A 27,593-nucleotide genomic window follows, 5' to 3' on the forward strand; every position below is an offset into this window, starting at 1 on the left:
ATTGGTTTTTACTCCAGGACTCCGGGGGTCACTGGTTCGAGCCCTGCTGAAGGCTTCTTTTTGCATGTTTTTATTTTATTCTTGTTTTTTTTTACCGGAGCTTTTTAGATCCAATGTTTACATTTATCAATATAAAGCATTTAATGAAAAACTTCAAAACATGCCAAAATCTGTGAAAAGGCCCCTTTAAATCGTCTCGTTCGTTTGATTAATAACTGAACTTCTTGAACGAGCTTACAATTTTCTTCCTAGGTCAACATTTGTATGCCAAACATGAGTTTTTATGCACTAATTGGATGAAATATACTCGTGTTTATAAACATTTGCACACGAACGTCCTGATAACGCAAACATTTAAAGAAACAATGGTCCACATCTTCGGTGTGGTATCATCAATATTGATTCCTTAATGAGATAATAATCGTATTAGATATGATCTGGTGACCTAGTTTTGGGATGCACGTGACCCAGATTCGCAGTCATTCTAGATATCGTCAATATAAGTATTCAGAGAACGTTGACTGCAGATCGATTAATAAAAGAAGCCTCTGCAGTGAAAACAAGTTTTTTTCTAAGATTTGACCTTTAGTTCTAGTTTTTTGACACATGCGACACAGATTCTAACCGTCGTCAAGATATTTTCAACATACTCATTTTGAGAAAGCTTAAATTTTACAGTATTCACTACGGATGCTAGTTGAGCTCAACGCTGATAAAATGTAACAATAACTTTTCAGCTTTAAGCCGAAACTTATCAAGTGTAATCTAGTTGGAAAGAATTTAATAATGATAAACATATACACATTTGTTTAAGTGACATTTTTTGCAGATCATGTACTTTTAATAGTCACAAATACAAAACTTGTAGCACAGTATGGTCATACCTGATGAATTTAATAACGCACATACACTATTCACCTTATCTTGTAATCGATTATATAAAAATATATTTATCCAATGTTTATTACTTATAACGCACATACACTATTCACCTTATCTTGTAATCGATTATATAAAAATATATTTATCCAATGTTTATTACTTATAACGCACATACACTTTTCACCTTATCTTATAATTGATTATATAAAAATATATTTATCCAATGTTTATTACACAAAATTCATGAGTGACTTACGGGTGCAGATAGTGAGAACTAATTTAAAATACTTAAAGTAAATGACTTGACATGTTCAGAGGTACACAACACCTATTCAACAAGGAGACAACATTGTATTTGTTTGTTTAAGGATATAACATATCTAGAATACAAATAGAGACAACAGCAGTTTTGACATTTTTAAGTACATTACATCATTATCCCTTGACTTTTAATTGACTTATTTCCAATAACCAATTTTAATTTGTATTTCTTATATAAGAATAGATAATTTAGAATAGATAACTTAAGATATTTTTACAAAACAATGAAACATATTTTCAAGAAGTTCAATTTCAAGAGTGCTTTTAATATTATTAAATGAAAAACATGGCATATAACAACGTTTTTCAATTTAAAGCATGGTTTTCTGTTTACCACAAGCCCACAGCAGTCATTTGATATACATCTGTACTACATTTTTGTGTATATATAAGTTTCATAAAGTAAATTACACAAGCGTTGCATCTTAAAGATTGAACAAAAATGAAAATGATTTGAACATATGCATGAAAACAGTGAAATAGTTTAACTGATTGAACAACAATACAGTATTTATTTACACTGACAATTCATTTGTTTTTCATTTTTTAAATAAAAATGGCAAAATGTAAAACGCATAGTCAACACGAATTTCATCAGGCTATTAGCACATTTAAGCACATCAAAATATGTTCTGGTAAATGGGGATCTACATTATATACATATAAAGCACAGACATATTATGTCCGTATGCAAACACCTACACTTGATGAGCAATTGATCACCTTTGTAATAACTTTGTAATCAAACGACTGAACTATATTTTCATAGTATTTTTATTTGAAATCACAACACACTTTCAATGCATAATAATATTATTTTTCCACTTGAATATTCTTTAATCAGAATGCAAGAAATCCGCACAAACACATCAATAAAATAAACATGTAAGTCTCTTCAAGTCATATAAACTTAAATATTTGATAACAAATTAAGAGTACAAGGCATAACACAATCAATAAATAAATCAAAACTAATGTCAACAACCAAACTATCTGATCTTAAGATATTTTCTGGTGTTTTTTAATTGGGAGATTTCTGGAAACTGGCCGCAGTGAATGCACTCCATTAACAGCTTATGTGGCCATGTCAACGTGTAACAAATTGTAACATAACTCGTAAATTGTCACATTCACTTATCAGCTGCACGTTCATAAAATATACTATAAAAAGTACAGCAAGTACAATGTATAGATTTATCATTAAAATATACACATTTCTGAACAGACATTTTGTGTCAAACATTCACTTATAATCGTCATAATTACATGTTATTTTTTATTCTACAAATCCCATTAGACTAATTGTCGAGTATATCATGTAAATAATTTGATTTTCTCTATGAATTTACTTGTTATGTTGAGATGTGAACACATTAATTTTCTTACAAGGGAGACTGTGTTTTTATTTTTGAAGCAAACAACATTGCTCTAACCTGAGAACAAAAAGAGACAACTGCACTACTTAACAATTGCCAGCATATTACATCACTCTGCCTTGATTTGTAACTGACTGATTTGTTGCAGTTGCTCTATATATCAATTGCACAATTTACCTATATACAGAGATCCAACATTTATTGTTGGTAAAGTTACTGAGTGATTGAGAGGATGAAAATTTGGACTTGGTAATGTGTATATACACGATATAAAACATAAAAAACTATTATGTTCAAAAACAAATGTCAACACTTATGAGCATGTAAGTACATGTATATTAAATATCAACACAAAATTGGCAAAATCAAACATAACTTTGACATCAGTCATGATTTTTCATAATTCTTTTAATAATTCATTTTTAAATACTCAGTTTCAAAACATTGAAAGCTTTCCAAGTAAAGAGGCATTATCTTATAATTTAACAAACCATATCAAGTCAAATAAATAAGGTAGTAGTAGTTCATACAGAATTGACAATTGAAAGAAGATTAAATGATTTTGTCTTTATTTAATGAATATTCATTTCGAATAGTGCCATACTTAACACGATTCTTGATAATACTTCTATATTGCATGTAACAACAGAAAACTGAAACTTGTTTTTTACATGAATATAATCCAATACATATTTTGTATATAATGTTACCAGCATAATTTAAACAGCTTTCAATTTTCTTAAGCTCAACGTATGAAATAATGTCTTAAGTACAATTTAATTTTCATGCATTTATCATTATCAGGTGCAAGTTTCATAAGTAATTGATAGACGTGCTATATTTGTGCTTAAAGTAATAATTAACATACACGCCTTAATCAAATAACCTTTATATCATTATATTTAACTATATTTAACAAAAATATTCAATGTTTAATGAATGACACCATCAAAATTCAAAGTCCCCAAAGACATGACATATTGTTCTGCTTTGAACACATCTTTGCTGGTCACATTAATTTATGGTTTCCCCTTAAATTGTTGTGCTTTGTCATTCTGCCATTTCATTCTGAACAAGGTCATTTATTTTTCGCCCGTTACAAAGTTCAAAGATGAGATCTGTCAGAGTTTGTGCTTAACATACCATGAGGAATGTAGAGAATATCTATCTTAAACAGTATTTATCTCTGAGCTCCTAGTTTTGACTGGGGTCACTATGGTAACAACTGCTGCAAATGGCTGTGTTGCTGATTGTCTCTGAGCTCCTAGTTTTGACTGGGGTCAATTTGTTAACAACTGCTGCAACTGGCTGTGTTGCTGATTGTCTCTGAGCTCCTAGTTTTGACTGGGGTCAATATGGTAACAACTGCTGCAACTGGCTGTATTGCTGATTGTCTCTGAGCTCCTAGTTTTGACTGGGGTCAATATGGTAACAACTGCTGCAACTGGCTGTGTTGCTGATTGTCTCTGAGCTCCTAGTTTTGACTGCGGTCATACGGTAACAACTGCTGCAACTGGCTGTGTTGCTGATTGTCTCTGAGCTCCTAGTTTTGACTGGGGTCATACGGTAACAACTGCTGCAACTGGCTGTGTTGCTGATTGTCTCTGAGCTCCTAGTTTTGACTGGGGTCATACGGTAACAACTGCTGCAACTGGCAGTGTTGCTGATTGTCTCTGAGCTCCTAGTTTTGACTGGGGTCATACGGTAACAACTGCTGCAACTGGCTGTGTTGCTGATTGTCTCTGAGCTCTTAGTTTTGACTGGGGTCATACGGTAACAACTGCTGCAACTCGCTGTGTTGCTGATTGTCTCTGAGCTCCTAGTTTTGACTGGGGTCAATATGGTAACAACTGCTGCAACTGGCTGTGTTGCTGATTGTCTCTGAGCTCCTAGTTTTTACGGGGGTCAATATGGTAACAACTGCTGCAACTGGCTGTGTTTATCTATCTTAAACAGCATTTATCTCGGAGCTCTTAGTTTTGACTGGGGTCAATATGGTAACAACTGCTGCAACTGGCTGTGTTGATCTATCTTAAACAGTATTTATCTCTGAGCTCCTAGTTTTGACTGGGGTCAATATGGTAACAACTGCTGCTCCTAGTTTTGACTGGGGTCAATATGGTAACAACTGCTGCTCCTAGTTTTGACTAGGGTCAATATGGTAACAACTGCTGCAACTGGCTGTGTTGATCTATCTCTGAGCTCCTAGTTTTGACTGGGGTCAATATGGTAACAACTGCTGCAACTTGCTGTGTTGCTGATTGTTTCTGAGCTCCTAGTTTTGACTGGGGTCAATTTGGTAACAACTGCTGCAACTGGCTGTATTGCTGATTGTCTCTGTGCTCCTAGTTTTGACTGGGGTCAATATGGTAACAACTGCTGCAACTTGCTGTGTTGGCTGATTGTCTCTGAGCTCCTAGTTTTGACTGGGGTCAATATGGTAACAAATGCTGCTCCTAGTTTTGACTGGGGTCATACTGTAACAACTGCTGCAACTGGCTGTATTGCTGATTGTCTCTGAGCTCCTAGTTTTGACTGGGGTCAATACGGTAACAACTGCTGCAACTGGCTGTGTTGCCTGACCATGAGGAATGTAGAGAATATCTATCTTAAACAGTATTTATCTCTGAGCTCCTAGTTTTGACTGGGGTCACTATGGTAACAACTGCTGCAAATGGCTGTGTTGCTGATTGTCTCTGAGCTCCTAGTTTTGACTGGGGTCAATATGGTAACAACTGCTGCAACTGGCAGTTTTGCTGATTGTCTCTGAGCTCCTAGTTTTGACTGGGGTCATACGGTAACAACTGCTGCAACTGGCTGTGTTGCTGATTGTCTCTGAGCTCCTAGTTTTGACTGGGGTCATACGGTAACAACTGCTGCAACTGGCTGTGTTGCTGATTGTCTCTGAGCTCCTAGTTTTGACTGGGGTCAATTTGTTAACAACTGCTGCAACTGGCTGTGTTGCTGATTGTCTCTGAGCTCCTAGTTTTGACTGAGGTCAATATGGTAACAACTGCTGCAACTGGCTGTATTGCTGATTGTCTCTGAGCTCCTAGTTTTGACTGGGGTCAATATGGTAACAACTGCTGCAACTGGCTGTGTTGCCTGACCATGAGGAATGTAGAGAATATCTATCTTAAACAGTATTTATCTCTGAGCTCCTTGTTTTGACTGGGGTCCATACGGTAACAACTGCTGCAACTGGCTGTGTTATCTCTGAGCTCCTAGTTTTGACTGGGGTCAATATGGTAACAACTGCTGCAACTGGCTGTGTTGCTGAATGACAAGTTTTATTTCGTCAATTGGCGTCTGCAAAAAAAGAACAGCGTGATACTGTAAATGTGTTTCCGTCTATTTTTGATACCAAACGAAAAACAAAACTTGCATAGGGTGTTACGACTTATATGACTTGAATCCATAGATGAAACGATGGCTCGATTGGTCAATGTGGATTTGAGTGCTACTTAAAAGTACCCCGGGTACTCTTCAAGTATACTACAATATACCCCGGGTACAGAAAATACGCTTAAATGCACCCAGCCAATATTTCACTGTACTCGAGGTTTACTCCTACCCAAAATCCGATGTGATATAACGCGCTAACGAATTACGAAACTAAATTATCTTTGAAAAAAAACTGACTCAACATTCTTTGAGAGTATGAGTTTCGATTATACTGGGGCAATTTTACAGAACACTGATATAAATATGAACATACTAACTAACTTGAGAAAATGATCAAACAACGGCCAATTTAGCGTTAGTATTCCTGGGTACATTTTCCATACCCTGGGTACATTGTAGTATGTTTAAGAGTACCCGGGGTACTTTTAAGTAGTACCCGGGCTGACAAAGACCAATCAAGCAAAATGATGGACCTGGGACTATTGATACAATAATAATTAATAATAATTATTTTAGATAAAGTATAACCTCTTTATTACCAAATAATTTGGACTGGGTTTTTATAAAGATCCTTTTTATTATCAAATACTACCTCATCAATAATGACAATAAGCAAAGGCCTACTAGACGATAGTCCCAAAAACATGAATTCAGCGAGAGTTTTTCTGAGAAAACTCAGATGATTTTTATGAAGTAAGAAAATGGTTTGGCCACCATGAACCCACATTCCAATTTTGTGTAAAAACTCTACTACTTATGTCAAAGGAAACATGAATCCAAATAAACAAGAAGGAAATTTCACATGATAATAAATATATTTGGTTTCATCACACAAGAAGCAATACTTTTCGAGGTTCGAGGTTATACTAGAACGTACAGCTGGATGGATGTATCGACGAACAAGGGTCAATCTACATGCACCCACCCATCTCTGAATTCAGGGGCTTGCCAAAAATAAACACATCGCTTGAAAACTCACCCGTAGACTGAGGGTCCTGCTTCAGGGGGATGCTTAATGAGCTGTGACTACAAATGCTTCCAGAACAATCTCAATGCTTTGCTATCCGTTTTTCCTGGAAATAAAGTAAATCATGAGCCAAATGAAACAACAAAACTGAAGACAACACAATCTTTATCAAGGATAAAAAACTGGCTCAACCCGGTAACATAATTGTGAGTGTCTTAATAAGATATAAACTTTCATATAAACGAGCACACATATTTTAACTAAAGCTCGCCTTGTGCCCACGATGTTACAGAGCTGGGTAACCACTTGAAACTGTGTACACGTTCAATGAAATAAAATTAAACTATGTAGTTGTTATAAATTACTTTCATTTGGTTTTAAGACCAAATTTTATTTCAATGGTGTTTATACAAAACACAAATATCAAGTGGTGTGTAAGAAAGACCAGGGTTATATATAAATTGTTCTAGAACACTTTTTGAACATTCACCAATTGCAACAGATTTTGCTTTTATGGTTAAGTATAAGAAGAAGAAGAGCTTCGCTAATATATTGTTTTTTTGTAAAGGTGAAGGGACCTATCTCAATACTTCATCAAACAGAAGGAGGGATGGGTGGAGAGGGTGTATAGTGTGAAGATGTGGTCTTTTATTACATTATCTTTCAAAAATGAAAAAAAAGTTACATAACTTGCCTACACAGTCCCCTTATGATAGTGAGCATGTGTTCCAAGTGCGAAATCAATAGCCATGATGCTTAAGAAGTAAAGTGCACCAAATCACAAAACTTAACCAAATTTTCAATGTTCTAAGTATAAAAGGGGCAATAATTCTGTCAAAATGCCAGTCAGAGTTAAATAACTTTGCCTGCACAGTTCCCTTATGGTAGTTAGTAATTGATGCAAGTATGAAAGCAATAGTGATGATACATTAGAAATAAAGTGGACATAAACACAAAACTTAACCTAAATATCACTTTTCTAAGTATAAAAGGGCACATAATTATGTCAAACTGCCAGCCAGAGTAATCTCACTTTGCTTGCCCACTCCCCTCATGATACATGTAGTAAGTGTAACAAGTTTGAATGCAATAGCTTTGATACTTTATAGAAAAGTTGAACTTAACACAAAACTGTTTATTGCATCAAACATGTGCTCAAGATGGTTCCGGAATATGCCCTTACTAGACAGGGCTATACTTCTAATAGGGGTCGCATGAAACAACAGTTATAATATACACACCCTAGTTGTATTGAATCCTGTCAAACTGACACCTGTTTGTTAATTGAAAACTCTATTAATATGGGCATTGGTCATAAATCTGAGACATGGTGGGTGCGCGAAAATGATATCTCCTTAAAATAAGTGATTCCACAGTTTGACGTCATTGAAATGTGCGTAAAAAACGTCAAACTTTGTTTAAATTATAGATTGGTGGACAAAACTAGTCATAATGTGCGCATCTTTATCAATAAATTTAATATGATTTATGACAAACACATGTTTTGTGGATATTCTTCAGACATATTATATTTTAATACTTGCGTTTATATATTTACTCTAGTGAAAAACATAACATCTTTCATTTGTGCATGGAAACCAATTATTATTTCAATAACATAAATCTGTACTCAAATAAAAATATATAATGCGTACGTTAAAACAAAACACATACTTACAAGAGTAGGTAAGCTGCTTGAAATTATCACATGGTTTCTTGGCTTCCTCAATTGCATGGTTTCTCCTTGCAGACTTTGATGCCACATTACGCAGTGAACTTGTTTACTGCAAATGGCAAAACAACATTTTACAGATAACGTTTAAAGATTATTTCTTAGCTGTAATCAAATCCCTTATCATTCAATAAGACACTAGTTTTTCTGCATATATTCTGCAAACAGAGAAAGAGTATGCAATTTTTAAAGGAACGTTTTTGGTTGTTCTTGCTAATGCCCTGTGTAAGAGTCCCTTTATTTACAGATAAAGATGGAATATTATTACATAAATTGGTTTAAACGTGTGCAATATGTTTAACAATTATTATTCAAACGGAACTAATACAGTTCATGGAATAAAATAAAATACATATTAAACAAAGATACGCTTGTATATTTAAAAAAAAGCCTACTTTAAATAATCATCAAATTAAAAGCAGCCAAAGCATATCACAATACCATACAATATGTAATGCAATATATTGGTATAATTTGTAGTTACCGGTAAATCTGTTTTTATGTGTTGGCGTATTAATTTCTTTTAGTTATGTCACTGACTTATGTCAGTCAACTTTCTCACAACATATTTGAACAAGTCTCTTTAAAATCTTACACTTTCTTACTTCCATGACCATCCAAGCCCATATGACCATAACATGACCCACAGGTCAGTACAGGGGCAGGGTGCAGGCCATCCTTAACATGACCCACAGGTCAGTACAGGGGCAGGGTGCGGGCCATCCTTAACATGACCCACAGGTCAGTACAGGGGCAGAGTGCGGGCCATGACCCACAGGGTGCGGGTCATGACCAACTGGTTAGAACAGGGGCAGGTTGCGGGCCATGACCCACAGGTCAGTACAGGGGCAGGGTGCGGGCCATCCTTAACATGACCCACAGGTCAGTACAGGGGCAGGGTACGGGCCATCCTTAACATGACCCACAGGTCAGTACAGGGGCAGGGTGCGGGCCATGACCCACAGGTCAGTACAGGGGCAGAGTGCGGGCCATGACCCACAGGTCAGTACAGGGGCAGGGTGCGGGCCATGACCCACAGGTCAGTACAGGGGTAGGGTGCGGGCCATAACCCACAGGTCAGTACAGGGGTAGGGTGCGGGCCATCCTTAACATGATTAGAAGAGGCAGAGTGCAATAAAAATAAAACATAATAAAAGCAAATTTGAATATAGCAATATGCTAAAATATATAAACAAAACAAACTAGTTAATATTAAATGGTTGAGAATATACTAATATCATACAGACATATTTGCATTCATACCTCTCGTAGTTTAATGCATATGCACCACTGTTGTTGATGTTTAGTATACGACTGCTGCTGAAACTGTTTTTGCTGCTGTGCTGACGTGGCTTGGTTGCTAGGATTCGGCTTGACACTGAACAACGGCCACTGAAAAATAAGTTATATTGGATAATTTGTTATAATGTAATCAAAGATGACAAGTGGTTCAAGGGATTTAATGCTTTTGTTGATTTTATACACAAATATTAACACACTTCTGTGCACACTATTAGTTAATCCCCCTGAATAAAATATAAGTAACACAGCCTCTGTAATTCCATGTGTGGTGAGATACAGAAACAGTAAATTAATATTATGCAAGAGAGTTACTTGGCCAATGATAAGTTAGAGCTTTGTCACAAAATGATACCTAAACCTCAACCCAGACTTCATGGGGCTCACATGATTGAAGTTTCATCTGATTCCCTTTAGAAATGTAGACATATACATATGTGGTGAGGTAAAACTATGTTTACATAAAATGCAGACGAAACGCCCCTCTAACAGACCAACTTACAGAACATTGACTCCCATATAACCTCTGCATGGTTTGTGGGATTTAATACTCATTGTATTCACATCTCCACCTTGCAGGTCATGTTTTTATAATATTACTGTGAGATTGGAATGTTAATAGATAATAGATAAAAGACTGAGGCTGCTGCTTGAGCCCAGATTGGTACCAATTTGACCTTCGGCATGGAAGCCCCTTTCTCTGAAGGGTCACGCTTGGCGCAGTTACACAGTTCATGAGCTGGTCGTGATTTTCTGGGTACTGTTCCATGTTGATTGACAAGTTGTCCTGTTAAATAAAATATCAACAAAGTTAAACTCCAGTAGCATCAGCAGGAGAATATTCTATTCATCACTAGAATGTCCTTTACTTAAGGCAAGTAACCATGTGACAAAATTAGACATATGATATAAATTATACAAAGCATTACACAGTTTTGTAACATGAGCAGCAAACTTAAAAGTGTATGAACTGTCATGAAACTCACGCCAATTGCATTAATTCTGGTGGCATTAATGCTTAGTCGAGTCGCAACTTTTCCGACATTTCACAAACCAAAAAAATGAAGAACCAAAACCAAAAAAATACTCCCAGTTAGAAGTCTGGTTTACATTGATCGTGTGTACAATGTTAGATATGTTGAACGGTCTGGTTTACATTGACCGTGTGTACAATGTTAGATATGTTTAACGGTCTATGTTCTTCATTTAACAAGAAAATGCGATCTGGCTGGTTACTAAACTTGTAAAAGATATTATGCCCAAAAACAATATTGAACATTTTCATGATGATCCGATAAAAATTATTTTGAAACGGATAGCAGATGTTTATAAGTGTCAACACTTTTTGCTTTTATTGATTTTTTGTTTTTAAGGAAGCATTTTCTTAGCAAAATCCAGTTTTGGCGGTAAGAGGTTTCCCTGACTAGCCTGTGCGGATTGCGTTTCCCAGAGGTAAGTGGTTTCCCTGACTATCCCGTGCAGATTGCGTTTCCCAGAGCAAGGCTAATTCATGTTTTTAAAGCTACCTTTGAACTTTTATAATAACAACACAAAGTGAACATAAGTTGTTACATAAAAATCCTCTAACATATTATTATTTTTGTCTGCATTAAGTATGACTGGCAAGGTGCAAATATTGACTTCATTTCGAAATAGACATAGAAACCCAACAGTGCTAAGGTTGGTACAACAAAGACATAATTGTTCAACTTGTGAATGGAATAATAAAAATGAAAATTGATGAGTAAATGTGTGATTGTTAGTGGGTTTGGGAGGTATAAAATTGATGAGTTAATTTGTGATTGTTAGTGGGTTCCGGAGGTATAAAATTGATGAGTTAATTAGTGATTGTTAGTGGGTTCGGGAGGTATAAAATTGATGAGTTTATTGTGATTGTTATTGGGTTTGGGAGGTATAAAAAAGTCACATGGGCATAATCAGAATGACATAAAAATCTTAACAATTGTAAGTATCAAAACAACAATTAAAGGACCATAAACACTCAAAATCAATTAATATTTCGTACAATATTTCAAAACATAAAGTTAACACATTAAAAAAATCAATGTTTCTTATAGCAATATTCAGAATTTCAAGGCTAGATGTGGTCTGGTAATATAGATTTATTAAGATACACACTGCTCTTTTTTTGTCTTGTGTGGATCAATATATTCAACACATGTTCATGCACCATGTAAGTGTCATATCAATAGATATTGTTGGGGAAAAATAAAATGGAATATATTGTGCCACACATATTTAAAAACGAGCATTTTGTATCTCATTAAATCTATGTGTGCATGCGACATCTCGTGTTGTGATAACACTGAACATACACAAATCCTTATCCTTTTTTCTAAATCAATCAAACTGTTTTATAATTTAAAAAAAGCTCAATGGTCCTTCATGGAGAATTATCGGAATGTTGTAAATGGAAAAAAGTGCCTGAAATGCTCACCTCAATTCAAGGTAAACCTACTGTAGAAGACATGACCTTGTGACATACTTTTTGACTTTACTTTAAACATTCTGATTAACTTTCATAATTGATGTGGCATAAATCTGGCCTATAGAGTGATAACCAAGTTTGTTTCAAGGTTTGAACTGGCGACCTAGTTTTTGGAAGCAATGTGACAGATTCAAACTAAACCTGTAACATATCAAGATAAACATTCTGACCATGTATGATCATGATTGAGTCATGACAATTGAGATGTGAGACCTACAGTATTGTTACACAAGTGGCCTCGATTTAAACTCGGGCTTAATATTGTCAAGATTTCAGTTTCATCAAGATTCAGTAAACATTCAGGCCTTTAGATTCATAAACAAGCTGACAGTTGAAGCTGCACATAGCACGCTCAATGACATAGAGTGATCACAATTACTCAGTTTGAGAAATGTTTGCTCAATTCAGTTAAAATATATATATTTAAATGTGTAAATTTCCAAAACATTTCACTTAGGAGTCTTCTCGGGGGAATATCCATATGGGAAATTCCTGATGCACTCAATACACAAGCTATGGACACTTGTATTTACATGGGATTTTGTAAACCATTAAAATTATAATCCAATAGTTCATAATTTATAAATAGTCTCTAAACTATATGCTCAGATCTCCACATAACAAAACAACATTTTATGCAAAGCTACAGAGATCAGTCACCCCTCTTATGTATCAATGGCAATTTTATAAACATACTTACATTTAAAATGGAACCTGACTTTGTAGAGTTAACAATTTAGATATATTGGAACCTGCTGAAAAACTGTGTTATTCTGTGTTTTAATAAAGCTCTGGATGTCTAATTCAAGCCTGAATGTCAGGGATTAGCGTGACACTGTTGCATCTTCTTCGAATTTCAAAATAGTGAAATAAGTTTGTTGATGAACCCTTGAATTGGAATACTTTGTACTGGTCTTCTTAATTGAAGAGCAGAAACTGCAAATCGCATTGAGTTTTAACTGTTTGTTAAAACTTGATAACATCTGAAGTCTAAGGCTGTTAAGCCAGGGTCTCCTGAATGCTTTGCCAAAGTTACCTGTTTTGCCATGGCAACGGGACTTACCGATTAGGATGTTGTGGCTGAGTTGTATTTGGGGAACCTGCGAGTATAAGGCCTCTGTAAACAGAAAAAAAGAACTCGGGGCATCCCAGAAATGTGTCCCTGTAAACCAAATAATTCAATGCATTCTGAAATGGCATTTGTTATATTTGAATCAATTTTGCTTGAGTAAACAAAAATATAAGAAATACATTAAAATTGAAGGCTTCTGATAGAAAAGAGATACACAATTAAACACTTGATACTATACTTCTATATGCTGTTCACTTGATACAAACCTAGCCTACTAAATAATTGTTAATCCCTGTCTAAAAATATTTATTAAGTTACCTGTAACTCCTAATAGGTGGGACGGACATAAGGACGGATTTAAGGAAGGGCAGAGCGAATAACAGACAAGAACACATATTTACGCTCCACTCCTGCACCCTTTCAAGGCAATACAAATTGGTGGCTATTATAAATATTAACAATATCATAGTAACTGTCAGCGAGAATATAGTTTAATCAATATATAAAACGCACACACTATTTAAATTGAAATTTGGAATAAAAAACACATCACACATTATACATGATAAATGACCAATGTACCTTGCAGATAAAGTAATCTTGGCCCCTGGGTAAGACAGTTTGGAGCCCCAGGTCTAGAGACGCTGCACCCTTCGGGAAGAACTCATTGAGCATTTGCCCCACGGTACTTGGCCAGGAAGTGTCCCTGGGTGTCCGGGTCCAGCTGACCAGAGAGCCTGTTATTCAACTGCATACAAATCTATGAGTGCATCGGGTCCTGTAGGAACCGGCTCATAAAACAGATTCCAAGAATTTAAATAAATATCGAAAAATAATAAAGACAAAAAATTTATAATGTACTGAAAGCATTTAAATAATTGTTTTACTAAAATTGAATAGAAAAGCGGGGGTTTTCATGCATGTAGAAACTTTTGGTTCAGGAGCTGAATTTCGGCCGCAAAAACAGGCTAATCTGGGATGACACTTTAATAGGACTTAATGTATGTGCAGTCTGCACAGGTTTATCTGGGATGACCCTTTAATAGGTCTTAATGTATGTGCAGTCTGCACAGGCTAATCTGGGATGACACTTTAATAGGACTTAATGTATGTGCAGTCTGCACAGGCTAATCTGAGATGACACTTTAATAGGACTTAATGTATCTCAGTCTGCACAGGCTAATCTGGGATGACACTTTAATAGGACTTAATGTATGTGCAGTCTGCACAGGTTTATCTGGGATGACCCTTTAATAGGTCTTAATGTATGTGCAGTCTGCACAGGCTAATCTGGGATGACACTTTAATAGGACTGAATGTATGTGCAGTCTGCACAGGCTAATCTGAGATGACACTTTAATAGGACTGAATGTATGTGCAGTCTGCACAGGCTAATCTGGGATGACCCTTTAATTGGACTGAATGTATGTGCAGTCTGCACAGGCTTATCTGGGATGACCCTTTAATTGGACTGAATGTATGTGCAGTCTGCACAGGCTAATCTGAGATGACACTTTAATAGGACTGAATGTATGTGCAGTCTGCACAGGCTAATCTGGGATGACCCTTTAATTGGACTGAATGTATGTGCAGTCTGCACAGGTTTATCTGGGATGACCCTTTAATTGGACTGAATGTATGTGCAGTCTGCACAGGTTTATCTGGGATGACCCTTTAATAGGACTGAATGTATGTGCAGTCTGCACAGGTTTATCTGGGATGACCCTTTAATTGGACTGAATGTATGTGCAGTCTGCACAGGTTTATTATGGGATGACTTTTTAAGCATATACAGTCCAACCTGTCAATAAAGACCACTCAAGGGATTTGGTTGTTGTGGTCTTTGTTCACAGGTGGTCTTTATTCGCAGGGTCGATCGAAACTTTGAAAAATATGCTATTAGTTTTTTAACAGGTACCTTAACAGGTATGTGCTCTATTGTTTAAATGTTTGAATACTTATGCATGTATATTGAAATAAAGGATTGAAAACACAGTTTTGTTTTACATTTGTATATTTATTACATGTTGTATTTCTATTCCCTTAAGTTATTATTATTTATTTAATTTATCATATACTGTATAAATAACTATTGACATACATGTAGATCACAGGTCCAGACACAGGCAAGAGCCTTGCACTTGCGTCAACAAACCACTTATGCACTCAGTCATTCACTGACGCGAATTCCGACTCACGCTTAGGGCGTTTACTTTCACAGTTTACGTTCTCGAATTCGTCCATAATCTCATGTTTACGCTTTAAAATGCTCTGAATTTCAGTTTTTCCTACACCAACATCACTAGCCACTCGTCTACAACTGTGTCCTTTACCTAACAAACTAATTACCTTAACGCGTTCTTCCAACGTCAAGAACTTACGCTTGGAAGCCATGATTGTTAACTTGAACTGACTATTTACTTTTCTATAATCTATTCACGTCTTATCACGGAGAAATTTAAGAAGGGAACGACTATCCAAATGTTTGTCTTTAATAGGCATCGTAAATAATATGAAACCGTTAATTTCCTTAATGAGTTTATGAAAGCCCCAAATTTGTCTTTGATATTTTCGGCAATTAGTACACTAATCGCGAATCACTTAAATACAAAGGCAAATTGTTACACTTTTGACTAACTGTCAAATGCATAAAAGAAGCAGGCGACTACCAATTAGCAATGCATGTTAAATAAACAAACAACTGCTATCGAGTGCAATAAACTGTCACATGTCAATATCTCCATAGCGACCGACGAGTCCACTGGTAAGATGTGTATCACGTGACTACGCAGCGTCCTGGGGGCCATTTTGTTTTTTGAAAGTTGCGAAATCGTTGATTTTTATGATTGCAGTGGTCGTTGTAAGCTATCAAAATGGAGATTTGGGAATGTAAAAGGGTGGTCGTTGGTCTTTGTTCACAGGTGGGCTTTATTCGCAGGTTCAATATATAGTAAAATCATTCGGGAGGAAATCGGTGTGGTCGTTATTGACTGTTGGTCGCTATTAACAGACGGTCGCTCGGGCAGGTTGGACTGTACATTAAGCCCCATATCCCAGACCACAGCTCAGATACTACCTGCTGTTCTTGTTGCTGCTGCTGCTGCTGCAACAGTGCCATATGCAGAGATGAAGCGAGTCCCGACACCGAAGTCATCAACCCAAACCCGGGAATTCCTGACAACAACTGTTGTTGAATGGTGTCAATCGCAGACAGCTCTCCTGGTGAGGTTCACATAATTCGAGAACAACATATTAAGGCCAGTCACATTTACGGACGAGTCAATCAACGCCTGTTCTATCTGTTGGAACAAATTGTTTCCGTTTTAGCGTCTCTACAACTGAAAATGTGAGACTATACAATTTAACACGTGAGACTATACAATGTAAAATGTGAGACTGTTTTAAGCTTTAAATCTGAGACACAGCAACTTTAAATTTGACACAATATAACTTCAAATGTATGACAATACACCTTTAAATCTAAGACTACACAACTTTAAACGAGAGACTAAACAACTTTAAATGTGAGACAATACAATGTTTAAAAATGCGCCACTATACAACTTAACATGAATGACTGTACAACTCAAAATGTGAGACTATACAAGTTTAAATGTGAGACTTTTAAAAACATTTAATCTGAGGCTATACACCATTAAATTTGACACTGTATAACTTCAAATGTATGAATATATGCCTTTAAATGAAAGACAATACAACTTGAAACGAGAGTCTAAAAAACTTGAAATGTGAGACCACTGTAAGAAGTGATATTGAATCAACACTTTATGATTTCTACATTAAATGGCCTCCTTTTGTAGGACAGACCTTCTAGTCACTGGTGTTATCATCAGGATATAAAGCAATTTTGCAAACATCCAGGCTCTGATTGATATAATAATCATATCAAATTATATGTGAAATAAACAACATACACATTTTTTTTTATAAAACCAACTACTTCAAAATTGTAATACAAATTAGTGAAAGTAAATTAAGCCATTTGTTTAAAAAAAATATTTTAAATGTGATAAAACTAGGGGCTAGCTCTGTGCAGAGTCTATTATAACTATTTTTGAAATTGGGTCATAGCCTGTTGGATTGGGAAAAACCTGGATATTTTGACTAAAATTGGAATATGGGGGTTTATTTTTTGCTTACGAATACTTAAAAATCGAAAATCAGTACCATCAAATGTAATGGATTAATTTAACTAAAGTACAATTTATAGAGCTTAATCAGGAAATACACTCAATCTTGCAACCTATTAAATACATTTTTTGTTGGAAAACCTTCAATTTGGAATTACAGCCAGCTATTATGAAAACAAGGGACAAAATTGTCACAAAACCAGGTTTTCATTGTGAAAAAAAAATCTGATAAAGGGAGAAAACTCAAACTGAACTTTTGAAATGACCAAAAAAAATTAACCCCCTTTGTAAGTTTTTTTTTTTTTTTAAATCTATTTTTAGTCGTGGCGACCTTGACATTGGAGATATTGACGTGATTCTTTCGTGGGACACACCGTCCCATGATGGTGAACAAATGTGCCAAATGATTTTAAAATCTCACAATGAATGACATAGTTATGGCCAGGACAAGCTCATTTATGGCCATTTTTGACCTTTGAACTCAAAGTGTGACCTTGACCTTGGAGATATCGACGTAATTATTTCGCGCGACACACCGTCCAATGATGGTGAACAAATGTGCCAAATGATTTTAAAATCTGACGATGAACGACATAGTTATGGCTCGGACAAGCTCATTTATGGCCATTTTTGACCTTTGAACTCAAAGTGTGACCTTGACCTTGGAGATATCGACGTAATTATTTCGCGCGACACACCGTCCAATGATGGTGAACAAATGTGCCAAATGATTTTAAAATCTGACAATGAACGACATAGTTATGGCCCGGACAAGCTTATTCCGCCAGCCCGCCAGCCAGCCCGCCAGCCAGCCAGCCCGCCCGCATTCGCCAATCTAATAACCAGTTTTTTCCTTCGGAAAACCTGGTTAAAAATATAGACGTTTGGAGATAAATAATGTGGCTGAATTATTGGCCCCAAATTTAACCAAATAACATCTGACGCTCAAGAAGCTGAGACGACATGCTTACCTTGCTGATATTACTAAGGCCCGAGTTTGAGTTCTGACACACTCGGTTGAGAGTCGAAGTGCGTACTGGACGACATTACAAAACTGCTGTCATTTTTCTCTAGCCTCTATTCAATACGAGACCCTTTAGGCTTGGAGTGCCAAGTGCTCGTAACAAAGCTAGACATGTTCACATTTTGCATCTTGTTTACAATCTTGGGCGCAATTTGCGTCTGAGGCATGCCCCATTAATGTATTGTGCTCTGGGTGTTCACAGCCTAGTTATTACTGCCTTTCTTCATCAGCAACATCGTCAAAAGCTTTATGTTCCCTTTGGACAGTTTAGACGCCTGAGAGGACAAACCGAGACGGTTCGTAACACTACTACTGTCCTAACTATCAACAGCAGAAGTATCTACTTTGGAAAGCCTACACTTCTGCATTAATCGCTTCAATTGTTCCTTGATTTTTTGTCCCGTTCCTCGCTGACTTAGTGTTTGTCCCATAACGAATGAAACAAGTAATTCAACTTCTTATTCGTCGTGATATTCGCAGTGATGTCCAACAGCAAGAACTGACTGTTGACTGAGCGTTACCATAACAACTGATATAACTCCTTGTGTCTATAACACTCTTCCCACTCGGACACTCAAGCTAAACAAAACTACTCAGGCGTTACAGTGGATAACTTGACATGGACATTGCGGTTGATGAGAACAGTGCAAGAAAACTGGATGTGTTCAGAATTTGAGGCTGGAGGTCTTGGGGGAGGAGATAAGGATCAGGGTAGGGGAAGGGTTGTCCTGGACTGGGGCTCATGCATGCCGAACTGGTGCTGTTGTTGGGCCAACACAATAGTCAATGCTGGTGCTCTCCTGAAAACCAACAACAGCACAGTGGGTAATATGAACTTGTAATAAATGTTTATATTACAATCTATTACAAACTATGCTTCTTGGTTGGCTGTGCAGGTTTTCAATAGCAAAACTTCATTCCCATGAATTTCTTATCTGGCGTTTCATTGGTCCATAGTCCTTTATAGCCTAAACATTAATACAATTAAATCATTTCGTATTAAAACATTAAAAGTGTTGGCTTATGCTATACTAACCTGTAAATTCATAATTATTATTTTCCCTTAACTTGCAGAGATGTAATTTCATAAGCCAATATGCCGCTCATCAATATCTGAAAGTGTCGTCCCAGATTAGCATGTTAAGTCAACATAAGCTAATCAGGGAGGACACTTTCTGACTTGACTGGATTTTCCTAAAGAGGATATTTCTGTTCAACCAACATTCCTTTAAGAGAAAAATGGTGTCAATGATTAGCCTGTGTGGACTGCACACGCTAATCTGGTTCAACAATGCATTAAGCTCCATTTTCCAACGGCACAGCTTATTTATCTTTTTAGCGAGTTTTTTTCCATTTAGAAAAATTGATACTCATCTTGTTAAAAATGTCATATTTCAATTGTTCAAATGCTTTTAATCACTTTACTTTTACTTTGCTTTCACATTTGTTTTATTGTTAATATATGTTTCAATCAATAATGTCTTTCCAAAGTTGAAAAAAACATTTTTCTACTATTCCTTTACAGATCTTTGATTGTTTAAATCTGTTTTAATTCAAACTGAACAACAGTTCCAAAGTAAATCAACATGTTACAAAAATTGAAAGACATAATAAAAAAAATAAAAAAACAAGAGATGTGTTCGTCCGAAAAACAATGCCCCTTGTTGCGCCGCTTTGAAAAAAATAAATAATTTTTTTTACCTTTGACCTTAAAGGATGACCTTGACCTTGAACTTCAACCACTCAAAATGTGCAGCTTCATGAGATACACATGCATGCCAAATATCAAGTTACTATCTACAATATTGAAAAAATTATGGCCAATGTTAAAGTTTTCGGACGGACAGACGCCATATATTTGACATTTGACCTTGAAGGATGACCTTGACCTCCACCTTTCACCACTAAAAATGTTCCGCCCCATGACATACACATGCATGCCAAATATCAAGTTGCCATCTTCAATAGTGAAAAAGTTATGGCCAATGTTGGAGTTTTTGGACGGACGAACAGACGCCATATATTAGACATTTGACCTTGAAGGATAACCTTCACCTTCACCTTTCATCACTCAAAATGTGTAGCTCTGTGAGATGCACATGCATGCCAAATATCAAGTTGATATCTTCAATATTGAAAAGGTTATGGCCATTAAAGTTTTCGGATGAACGGACAGACTGACTGACATACACACATACACAAATGCTGACATACTGACACACTGACGGACAGTTAAACTGCTATATGCCACCCTGCATACAAACATTTGGACTAAGTTTCATCAATATTGAGCCACACATGTGGCCTCTAAAGTGTTACATGTAACAGTGATTTCATATGATTTAAACATATGTGATCTTGTAACAACAAGGCTTGTTGAAGGATTCATGTGACCCAGATGTGAAATTGCCTAGATATTGTCTAGGACCAATCAGACCATGTTTTATCAATATTTTATCAAAAATCAGGCTTCTAGCTTAGTAACAAGCTTAACATAGGGTGATCACAATTGCTTTTAGAATCATGTGCTCAAGTCAGCTAAAGCAGATCTGTAAATGTGTTGCAGCACATATCACTTTTGAGTCTTTTTGGGTCAATGGCCATATGGGAAATTCCTGATACACTCAATAAAACGCGACTAACACCACTTAACTATCATGTGCTTTTGTTAACTATTAAAACTAGAGTTTTGTCAAAGAAGTGACCCCCCCCCCCCCAAAAAAATAGCAGACACCAAGCTCAATGTTTAAAACGCACTTAGTGACAATGTTACCTAGTTTTTGACTCGGCATGGCCCATGTTCAAACTTGGCCTAGACATCATTTAGATACAACTTCTGACCAAGTTTGGTGAAGCTCGGATAACAACTACTTGAATTAGAAAGCGGATACCATGCTCAATGTTTAAACGCACTCAGTGACCCCGTGACCTAGTTTTTGAACCGGCATGATACATATTCAAACTTGAACTAGACATTGTCTGAATACAACATCTGATCAAGTTTGGTGATGATCGGATGAAAACCACTTGATTTAGAGAGCGGACACTGAATACGGACTGACCGACAGACTGACCGGCAGACCGACAGACAAGCTCACTCCTATATACCCCCTAAACTTCATTTGTGGGGGTATAATTATAATCACATAATTTATAGATTATAATTGGTCATTAAAGTTGATAAACGGATATCAATAAAGAAACAATCATGTTATGCAAAGCTACAAACATCCCTGGCCCCACTTATGTATCAATTGTAGTAGCAGAACCATAATTACAATTGATATAGAACCTGTTTTTGAAAATAGTTAAAGAGCCAGATATGTTGTTACCTGCTGATAAATGGCTCGTTTGTTGTTGTTGTTTTTAGTTTTAATATATCTCTAGAATAATTCCTTACCAATTGTTTAACTTGATTTCGTCTGCCATGAAAAAAAATCAGCACGTCAAAAATCAAATCTGGCTCCCATAGTGTTTAGTGGCTGTTATTGTGTATAAAGAGCGAGGTTCCCGGCCTGCGCGCGCATTTCAATGAGCGAGCATGGTGACAGCGATTTAATTATGCATAATGACGCACTTCCGTTGCTTTAGAAAATGGGGAGTGATTTACCTTGTCAATAACTGTACATACATAGTCAAACTAACTTTTTTTTTTAAACGTTTTGTCAGAAGATTTTTTATTAATTTAGTATGTGTATGCAATATAATAAACAACAGGTAACTAAAAAATAAAAAAATAAATAAATTTAAAATAAAACATTGTCATTGACATCGAGCGCCTATGGATCAAACAGAAATACAGATGAACGTCTATATTGAATTCAGTCTATGACACTCTATCTTGCAACCAGGGGTTGTAATAATTTAAGTAATAATTATTGCCTATTCTGGATAAAACTATTCACTGTAAGTGATTTTGAATTGATACTTCTAGCAACTGGTGCTGAAATTGTGTGCATAAGGATATGAAAGCAATATAGTGCTATTGTTTTGAAAACATCCGGGCTCTAATTTGAGTAATAATCATATCCAATTATATGTGAAATAAATAATTTATGTAACTCCAACTTCAAAATAGTAATGAAACTCAGTGAAATAAGCAAATTAAACAAGTTATTCTTATCAAAGACTCTAAAATGTGCAAGAACTAGGGGCCAGCTCTACGCAGAGTTTATTTTAAACATTTTTGGATTGGGACAATTCGGAAAAAATCATGCTGTTTTGAATATAATTGGAAAAATGGTTGTTGCTTTTGCAAAAAAAAATTAAACATTGAGAATAAGTGCTATCTAAATTAATTGCACTAAGGTTCAAGTTATATAGCTGAATAAGGAAATGAACTCAATGTTGCAACCTATTAAAACATTTTTTGGGGGCAAACCTTGATTTGAAAATTTTAGCTAGCAATTATGGGAAAATAGAGACTTTTTGAGTCTAGGAGTGGGACTGAATTTTGGCTCCAATTTCGACAAAATAAATAACACTGTAAGGTCTCACCTGAGGCTCAAGGAGCTGAGATGACATTGCTAAGGGCTGAGTTTGAGTTCTGATTAACGTCGGGTTGAGAGTAGAAGGGCATACTGGACCACACAACACAACTGCCTTCTCTAGCCTCGATTCAATACGAGGCCTATGGGCTCGGAGTGGGAAGTGCTCGTAACACAGCTAGACATATTCACATTTTGCACCTTGTTTATAATCTTGAGCAGAATTTGCGTCTGAGGCATGCCCCAAGGATGTATTGTCCTCTGGGTGTTCACAGCCAAGTCATTACTGCCTTTCTTTGTCAGCAAAAGCGTCAGAAGCTTTTTCTCTTTGGACAGTTTACACGCCTCAGAGGACAAACCGAGGCGTCCGTAACGCTATTACTGTCAAAACTATCAACAGCAGAAGTATCTACTTTGAAAAGCTCACACTTCTAAATTAATCACTTCAATTGTTCCTTGATTTTTTGCCCTATTTCTTGCTGAATTTCTGTTGGTCCCATAATGAATGGAACAAGTTATTCAACTTTTTATTCTGTGATATTCTTTGTGATGTCCAACAGCAAGAACACTGGCTGTTAGTGTTACCATTTCTACTACTTATATTTAACAAAACTAGGGCTCACTCAGGCTTGAGTAAGGAAAACTGGACCAGGACATTGCGATTGTTGGGAACAGCCCGTGAAAACTTGAAGAGCTGAGAATTTCCTGGAGAAGAGAATTGTTCAACGATGCTGATCCTTTGAGGCTGCAGGTCAAAAGTGAGGAGTTAGGGGTCAGGGGAGGGGAAGGGTCGTCCTTGACTGGATCTCCTGCATGCTGGACTGGTACTGTTGCTGGGCCAACTCGATACCAATGCTGGTGCTCTCCTGAAAACAGCACAGTGGGTGATATGAACGTGTAACAAATGTTTATATTACAATCTACTACAAACTATGCCTCTTGATTAGATGTGAAGGTTTTCAACAGCAAAAATTCCTTCTCATGAATGCCTAATCTGGTATTTCATTGGTTCCTTGTCCTGAATAGCATGAACATTTATACAATTAAACCATTTCATATTAAAACATTAAAAGTGTTGGCTATTGCTATACTAACCTGTAAATTCATGGTTATAGCTTATCTTCACTTTCAGAGATGTAATTTCATAAGCCAATATGCAGCTCGTCAATATAAGCAAGTGTCGTCCCAGATTAGCATGTCCACATAAGCTTATCAGGGAAAAAACTTTCTGACCAGACTGAATTATCATAAAGATGATTCTTTTTTCAACCAAAAAAATATCTTTAAAGAGGAAAATGTTGTAGCCTGTGCAGAATGCACAGGCTTATCTGGGACAACAATTAAAGCACATGCATGAAGCCCCATTTTCCACAGCATGGCCTATTTATCTTTTAAGCCATTTTTTCAAGCATAACAAGACCAAAGAATGGCAAATTATCTTGTTAAAAATTTAATATTGTTTGAGTGTACCCATTCTTTTAATCACTTTACTTTTACAAAGCATTCAAATATGTTTTACTGTTAATATATGTTTCAATAAATGGAGGGCAAAAACTAAATAAAAATGTCTTCCCAAAGTTGCAAAAAGACACATACATTTTTTACCATCTGTTTAAATTCACAATAGAAAACATAGCCAAAGTAAATCAATATCTAACAAATGAAATGTTTAGTTTCAGTGCTCATTTCATTATTCCACTAGCATATAAGGAAGCGCCTATTATGGTGTACTTTATAAAGAAGGAAAGACAATCTGTTCAGTATTCACATACACCTGGGAGTAAAATTATGTTACAGGCCACTTGCCCTTAATTACTTCTAGCTGATAACACTACTTTGCTCTTACTTTGATGACGCCCACAAATCCAAATTTTCACAGTAACCAATACCAAGACATGAATTTTTTCTAAGTAAATTGAAAACATTAACTTTGTTTCATATGTTTAGGGAAAATAAAAGTTTCAGTAAAAATATTACCCACACACCCTCAAACACAACTCATATACATGTAAAAGGGCTTGGTTTGTCTCATCTTTGTGAAGCGTTTCAGCCCACTCATTTTAAATTTGTTAAAGTTGTGAACAAATGAGGAGCAAACTCCTTAAAATTGTCAAAATTTGAATCACAAACTTGTTTTAATTGTGAAACATTGAGTCTCGAAATTCTCAAATTTGTGCAAAACGGCCATTCGGAGGAAAAATAGCCCTGAATCATGCTCTTTGAAAACAGACTTATATTGTATACCTCTTATATTGTATACCTCTTCAAAACAGGCCCTGAATGATAAAACAGAGCAAAATATTAGTCACCAATTCAAGCTGGAGACTGGAGTGTTACACGCCTGATCCTGGAAAAATATTTATACTCGTTGGCATGACACTTCAAGGTTTAAAAAAAAATAACTTTTTCGTGGACACTTAAATTCGTGGATTTTGTATTTTCGAAAAAAGGAATTTGCCCTGGGTGATTTTGTTATGTGTTTGAGCAAATTTCATGGATCAGTAAGCCCACAAAATCAACATTAATTAATGTCCCACAAATAAAAATGAATTTACAGTTCATAATCAACATGTTTTTTAGAAATGTGTTTGACGAGATTTATTTTAGTTATTTTTAATTTAAATTCAGACTTAACTTGAGTCTTATTCTGGGACAACTGGGCTTAATGAATGTATATAATGTCCTCCCACATTAGCCTGCACAGTCCTCACAGGCTAAAACCTGAGACGACAATTTCCACCAAGACTTGATTTTTGTTTGGAAGAAATTCCCTTAAAACTAAAATTTCCTCAAAAGCGGAAAGCATTATCCCTGATAATTCTGAGTGCGCACTGCACAGGCTAATCTGTGGATGGTACATAACATGCATTAAGCACCCTTTTCTCATAACAAGGCTCACCTGGTATCATCTTGTACAACTCTGTAACAGACTGTAGGGGGACTTACTTTGAGCCTCATTCTGAGAAAACAGGGCTTAATAGATTGTGCACTAAGTGCACTAGCCTATAGAGCCACACAGGCTTATCAGGGACAACACTTTCCGCTAGACTGACATTTTCTTTAAGAAGAGACCTCCTATATACAAAACATTGCATAAATACGGAAAGTGTCATCCATGGTGATTTTCCTGTGCAGACTACCCAGGCTACTGTGGGACGACACTTTACGCACATGCTTTTAGTCCCACTATACCAGAGGGAGGCACATATGTTTCCTGAAAACCACTCAATAACAGACAGGAAGCAGAATTAACTTGAGTTTTGGGATTAGGAAGGGGTCCTTCTAATAGGGAAAAATCTCGGTGTTATGACCACAAATTGGGTCATTTGTGTTGTTGGTTTTTTTATTACAAAAACTATACAATTGAGAATAAGCGTTTTCAATATTGCATTTAATAAGGTTCAATTATTAGAGTTGGGTAGAGAGATAAACTTGGTATTGTGATAAATTTCTTTTACACAGTATACACATCAAGAACTTAACACCTCCTGCAAACAGGCTCTATTCTCACAACGTTATACAAACTCAAGGCCTGCATGGGGATGACAGAAATTCTTGTGGTGTTGTGTTACTGAGGTTTCTGTATTGGTAAGTTGGAAAGCAACAAGCTGAAGAATGTTTTGATTTATTGATCCTCAAGCATATGAAGTCGTGCTTTAAACACAATACATAAAAGAAAAGACCCAATTTTAACTTAGAAATGAAATCAGATCATATTTTTGTCCACTTCATATTTAGCATTTTTAATACAGAGGTAACACTGTAAAACCATTATTATGCGTTTGAGGCTATTTTTTGTTGATTTTAAGGTTTTACCAGTCCACAAATTTATCACAAACACACGTGAAATAAACTGACACAAATTCCTCATTTATTTTTCCAAACTGAGTAATCCACACATAAACTTATTATATATCCATGAAATACTATTGTAATCACCAAAATTTCATGCGGAGGAATATCAATGATTTTGCAATATACAAACAATTTGAGAGAATATTTTACCTTATGTAAATTCATTCTGTTCTTTACCACCTCATCTTTTTGCATTCTTAATAAACAGGAATTACACAAGTCGGCGCTTTCCTGGTGTATTTATGGGTCTGTAAAACAGACCCATAACCGAAGCATTTTATTTGTTTTTAAATAAGTGCCTTATTATAATTACAGTGCTTTCAACAGGAATTTTTTCAGACGCCCCGGGGCCATTTGGGGGGGACGAGATTTACCAAAAAATGTTTTAAACCTTTCCCGCATAGATATGCATAATCGCGTCTCGATTGATTGTTTAATACATCCGTATGAAACCATACTTTTTATCTATTACTGCCAACCTGCTACTTTTACCGTTGCTACTCATTACGAGAT

The 27,593-nt window shown here is 36.1% G+C and overlaps 1 protein-coding gene across 6 annotated transcripts in view; it reads right to left on the reverse strand.

The window, feature by feature from the left end:
* Positions 1-1,682: 1,682 nt before the first annotated feature.
* Positions 1,683-27,593, reverse strand: part of LOC127864275 (uncharacterized) — a 254,509-nt gene continuing 228,598 nt past the window's right edge. For 2 of the 6 annotated variants that reach the window (XM_052403945.1, XM_052403939.1), the window contains 10 exons: positions 23,236-24,091; positions 18,686-19,538; positions 16,640-16,901; positions 14,146-14,354; positions 13,555-13,608; positions 10,651-10,769; positions 9,947-10,075; positions 8,630-8,735; positions 6,964-7,057; positions 1,683-5,888 (listed from right to left, as the gene is read on the reverse strand). The gene's annotated coding sequence lies outside the window, so the exon portion shown is untranslated. Of the gene's footprint in view, positions 5,889-6,963; positions 7,058-8,629; positions 8,736-9,946; positions 10,076-10,650; positions 10,770-13,554; positions 13,609-14,145; positions 14,355-16,639; positions 16,902-18,685; positions 19,539-23,235; positions 24,092-25,469; positions 25,502-27,593 lie in introns of all 6 variants that reach the window. The other 4 variants (XM_052403941.1, XM_052403943.1, XM_052403942.1 and 1 more) reach the window with 4 other exon arrangements.

This window comes from Dreissena polymorpha, chromosome 1 (assembly GCF_020536995.1).
Source record: "Dreissena polymorpha isolate Duluth1 chromosome 1, UMN_Dpol_1.0, whole genome shotgun sequence".
Classification (NCBI taxonomy): domain Eukaryota; kingdom Metazoa; phylum Mollusca; class Bivalvia; order Myida; family Dreissenidae; genus Dreissena; species Dreissena polymorpha.